This window comes from Lathyrus oleraceus, chromosome 5 (assembly GCF_024323335.1).
Source record: "Lathyrus oleraceus cultivar Zhongwan6 chromosome 5, CAAS_Psat_ZW6_1.0, whole genome shotgun sequence".
NCBI lineage: Eukaryota > Viridiplantae > Streptophyta > Magnoliopsida > Fabales > Fabaceae > Lathyrus > Lathyrus oleraceus.
The window spans coordinates 187117619-187123368 of NC_066583.1; the positions used below are offsets into that span (position 1 = coordinate 187117619).

A 5750-nucleotide genomic window follows, 5' to 3' on the forward strand; every position below is an offset into this window, starting at 1 on the left:
ATTCTAGAGGAATTCTATCATTATAATTAACTAATCAAGATTAAAATCTAATTAAACTAATCTAATTTCTAGTTAACACTAAATAACAAAATATGAAACTAGAACATGGGCCTTTGAAGGAAAGGGGGCGCAGGCCCATGTGCCAGAAGCACCAGGACAAAAAACTCGTTGGGCCTTAGGCCCAACCGAAAACAATCTTCAAAAAAGCCTCATTCCAAGGCCAAACGGAGACGTAGTTCTATGAAGGGGGTGCGTATGAGCAGGCCCCTTTTAGACCTTAGGCCCAAACCTGATATTGGGGATGAACGGTGAGAAAAATTATGTTCTAAGGCGTGGCATCGATACTTGAAGCAAGCGAAGGAAGAAAGACTTACCGGCTCAAAGCTTCGGCGAACAAAACTATTTGAATCCTCTCTTTTCTACGCTCTGCTTTGACTCGGTGTATATTCCTTCTTCTTCTCTGACGTGTGTTGCGCTTCTTCTAGATCTTGTGCGGGAACGACATTGATCCCGCAATAAGTTAATGCGAGGAATTACGGGGAATCACTGTGAGAAAATATGGTGGAAGCGTTAGAATGAAGTCCGTACTTCCGTGAATTCTGAGTCGAAAAGAGATTGGAAGTGATGAGTGCTTTGTTTATTGGATTTCTCTGTGATTCTTGGATTTGTTTCTGATTGAATAAGTGAAGAGTTCATTCTGTGATGAAATCCCGAACTCCCTCTTTTGCTCACAGTGAGTCCCTTTTATAGCCTTTTAAATTTCTGTTATCAAACTCCAAATGAAATGCAACCGAAATGCCAAAACGGTTTTCAAATTCAGAAATCTGTTACGATTCTGCAATTAGTTGCAATTTTGTTGTATGATAGTTGGAGTTAGTTAGATTTTCCATTAATCTCAACTCTGATACTCTTTAATGGTTAAGTTGTCATTGGAAATTAGTTGGAAATTGGTTATCTGTCAAGAACTATTGTTGTTCTTGAAGGAGAGAGTGTATTTATGCTTGACAACATGAATATTATGGAAACTAATGAATGAGTGTTTAGGCTTGGAAACTTTGAATTATGTGTTAATGTATTTGGTATACCTTGAATGTAGGTTTGAATGATGAACATGCCATGTTTGGAAATGAATGAGAATCTAAAGATGTTGTTTTCTTCTTGGTATTATAGATGATTTATGGAGGAAAAAGGGTTCGCTTTGAAGGAAATGGAGATACGAAGCATGAAGATGGCGGATGTTAATGTTTAGGAATTTGGATTAGATGTTAGAACATTAGGTCACAAGCTTATATTTTTTGGATTTTCTTCACGTGTAAGGTATTAACAATGATTATGTGCTTGGTTCTTGAATTTGAATTTTAAGTAGGAAATGGAGAATCAATGAAAGTTTGGATTGGTCGTGTGTAATTGTTTTAATTGTTGTAAATTAAAACAAATGGTTAAATATTGATGTTTAGGAACTTAGGTTAGCCATTGGTTCATGCTTGCTTTTGGAATGGTTTGGTAATTTTGCTTCAAATGGAATGAACATGGTTGTGATTTTGTAAATGGTTTACAATTTTGCTTCAAATTGAATTGTTTTGGTTTAATGTAATTGGAAGGTTGTAATGTTCGAAAAAGATATGAATTGGAGGAGATGTAATGACTATTAAAATCATGTATGCAATATGATCTTTGGTGATCAATTCAAACAACTTTCCCACATTCCTTTCACTCCATCTACGTGTGAGTGTAGAATTCCATGTACGAAAATGGACCAAAACTTTATGTATGATAAATGAAGGTGGAAATGGACTAGTGAATTCAAAGGTTTGAATTCACCTCTTGAAATGGATGTATGAATGAATGTGAATGACATTAGGAAGTTCAAATTACTTTCTTAAGCAATCATGAACAAAGTGAACCAATTTTAATTCAATATGCATGGTATGTATGAAGTAAAAGATGGTGATGATTGTCATGAAGAGCTTGAAAAGAAATGAATTCTTGCTTGTATAATACCAAGGAATATGCATTGATTCATGAAAAGAAAATGAATGGCTTAATATATCATGAAGTGTAGTTTGGCCTAAAATTGGTTTTAGGATGAAATGAATAACCATGATACATAAAGCATGTTGATTTTGTCAAGGAATGTGATGGAATTGTATAAGGTGGAATGATTGGAAAATGACTTATAGAAAGTGGTTGACTTTGGTCAACTGGTTGATCAAAAAGTCAACAGTTGATCAACGTCAACTGTAAGAGGGTTTCCTTGTAAGGACTTGTGTAGATGGACATGAATCTTGGTCAAACATAGATGGACCAAAAATGAAGACCTAGATTGGATCATAAGCTGACCAAGGCCCCAAAAATTAAAGAAATGGTGCAAGCATGAGCTTATGGACCAATGATTAGCAACCCACACCACATGCATAGAAGATAAGACTTTGCAGAAGCTACGATGATGTGGATGAGATGGACAAGATGATGGGCATGAGCCCTCCCCAAATGGATTAGGGTTTTATTCCAACCAAGATGCCTCCGTCAATTACTTACTTGTGTGGACCTTCAAGCAACTAAAGTTAGGGTTTCTAAAAACATATCCTTCAATCAAAAGCCTTGGATGACGCATGATGCTTCTCAACCAAGTTTCAACGTATGAATCCCCAACTAAGGTTTAGAGGCCAAGATAGGACCACGGGTCAACCATGAAGCCTTATAACCCAATCATTAGAAAATTAGGGTTTAAACCCCTTTGGAGAGTACATGATGGAGCCTAAGCTTCACATATCAAATCCTTAGGATTTTGCATCCACTACAAACAAATGAATATCTAAGTTGAGCCTTTAGGGTTTTATCTGCTCCAAAACCCTAGCCTTGCAAACCAAGAACTTTGAATCCACAATGATCAACCACTGGATATGAATAAATGGTTTATGCATATACATGAAACATGAGAGTGTTTAAATGATTCTCAAGTTATTTTCCAGATGAAAAATAAAAAGGGGAGGATAAATTTTGGGGTACAACAGTAGTGCAGGCAAGTTATTTGAGGACAGACAACGATTCAAGTTTGGGGTTATGATGACACTTTGTCATTGCATGTTTTCGGTAGAAGAAACAGATTAAAATAAGTTAAATATGAGCAAAAAAATGAGGAATAAAGGCCAAAAAAAGATGCAAAAATGATCAAGTATGGAGAAATAAGGACTTGGTGAAAATCAAGTGGAAAAAGGAGCCAAAGCGTACAACTACTGGAATAATCACGGGCATCATCACACAACATTGCACGCGTGATAGAAAAGCAAAGTCACCATCACGCGCATAATGCAAGTTATAACGCGCGCGATGGTACTTTTTCTTGGTTTTTTTCTAATGCGTTTTTGACCTATTCTGACTGCTTTAAAAGGGGAAGTTTGGTACTTTTTTCAAGGGTTCTGCGTTTTAGACTGAAAGTGACGATTTACAACACCATAAGGCTTATTTGGAGAGCATTTGGATCCATTGGAGGTCAATTATTCAAGGGTTCTCTTATGCTACCCTCTTATTTGTATTTGGTATGTAATTCTAATTATGAGTGGCTAATTCTCTTTAGGTTAGGTGTTGTTTGATGAAACTATTTCAATACTATTGAGATATATGTTGGACCTAGGGCAATTGTTGTGCTTACGCCGATTTATTAAGGATATGAGACCTCAAGTAGTGGCTTAGGAATTAACATTCTATTACATTGTCTAATCTTACTTACGCTGGTGGACTAGGCATAAAAAGCTCCGAGTATATATTAGTGGGCTATACACAAAGGGATTGGGTATAGCGATTTTGTTAATTCGCCGTGAAATTATAGCAACAATACCATTTATGCAATACATCAAACTGAACAGTAGAGAAATATGGGATTCTACATAAAACATGACCACTTTCGCATTATTGACAGAACACATTATTTTCTTTTCATAATCCAAACCTGAAAACCCCCTATTTAGTATTTTTTTTATATATTCCATAATATTATTGTCTTGTTAAATAACAATCCATGTGGATTCAATTATTTTATTATTGCGACATTATTGGTACACTTGTCGAGAAGTCATCAGGCCTCATAAGCAACCTTTTTGTTTCTTTGGTGTCGATTCCATTGGGTTTTCGTCATAGGATTTTCCCCTTATAATTCTGAGGGCCATAAGAATACCTCTTCGACACATGAGAGTTGTCATTGTAGGAAGATCCCACTCCCGTATCAACCACTTTCCACTTTTATTGGTTGGGGACTCACTGGTGTTCACACGACTGGTCCATTCTCCTTTGGGTGCATTTGAAGGAGGCACGTAAGTACTATAATAGTTCCCAAACTTCCGCTGGAAGTCGTAGTTCTTATGTGGAACACCTCTTTTTGTCAAAACTAAATTGAGATGCTAATCCACCTCAGTCATCCTTCCTTGGGTCTGAAGGCCTAGTAGTTTCAAGATCCTTTGCAACCTTCTCATCAAACACTACGCTACACCTGGGGCACAATATTACCTTGGGTTTGCTTAGTTTGCATTAATTTAAGAAATTAACAAGTTCCTCTTCAACCCGAGGAAAAACTACTTTCATCATTTCAGTGGTGCCTTCAGCGATATCCTTTCCAACTGGTTTGACCTCCATGTCCAAGCCATCATTAGCTTAGACCATCAGGATTTCGACAGGTTCAGCAAAAAGCGCCTCTTCAACTTGAAAGGGGTCAGAGCCCACTAGCATTGAAGCTTTTGATTTTGCTATGAATTCCATTTTTCCCTCCTTAAGCACTTTCTACACCAAGTCCCTAAAAAGCACACATTGAGAAGTTTTATGACCTAAAAAAATATGGTAATTACAAAAACCTCTCTTTTTCTTTTCTCTAATGGGGGAGTTTTTAGGCTCGAAAACACTATAATCTTCCTATCAGTAACCAATATATCAAACATTTTGTCACATTTTGTTATATCAAAAGTGTATGTTTTGGTAACAAATTTCTCATTTTTTCTAGGTTTGACGGGATTTTTTTTGTTCGATTGTTTTAACAACTTACAAACATATGGAGGTTTTGGCTTTAGTTCTACCACATGGATCTCGCTCTCCTCGACACCTTCGTGGAATGAGTCTGACTCAAAAGAACCATATGTTTTTACATAAGCAACCTTTACTTTTTTGTTATACTTATTTGACCTGGCTTTCTCAGCTTTTAATCGCTTAACTTGGTGAACTTCGTCCGCCAACTGGGCCATGTCCTTAAGATACTGCGTATCTAACTTTTTCCTAATGGAATAGTCTAAATCCCCTACGACCATTTTAAACAAATCATGTACATGGACTTGCCTAAAGTACCTACTTTAAGGAGTCTATACATGTTCAAGTACTTATCAGTTGACTCGGGCATTTTATGCCTAACGCTGACCAGTTCCTTAAGGATAATTTTTTACTGGCCCATGTAGAATTATTCATGAAACACTCTCTCTAATTGACTCTAAGTATGTATGGAATAAGGAGGGAGTATGTTAAACCATGTAAATGAATTATTCGTTAGAGAGTTTAGGAAGTATTTCATCTTCAAATTATCATTATTGGCTATGTCGCTTGCCTCAGTCTGATATCTAGTGACATGTTCGACTGTAGACTCATTTATTTCACCATCAAATTTGTTGAACTTGTGGACTCTTCATCCCCTAGGGAGTTCCGCATTTCGAACGTTCTCAAACAAAGGTGACACGAAGTTAAGCATATGTAGGCCAACATTAAGGCCATTTTCG

At 36.7% G+C, this 5750-nt stretch overlaps 1 long non-coding RNA gene across 1 annotated transcript; it reads left to right on the forward strand.

Annotated features, from left to right (window-relative positions):
• Positions 1-290: 290 nt before the first annotated feature.
• LOC127087752 (uncharacterized) lies at positions 291-1548 on the forward strand. Its single transcript, XR_007790013.1, has 2 exons — positions 291-733; positions 1097-1548. It is a non-coding gene; the product is annotated as an uncharacterized LOC127087752 (long non-coding RNA).
• Positions 1549-5750: the final 4202 nt, after the last annotated feature.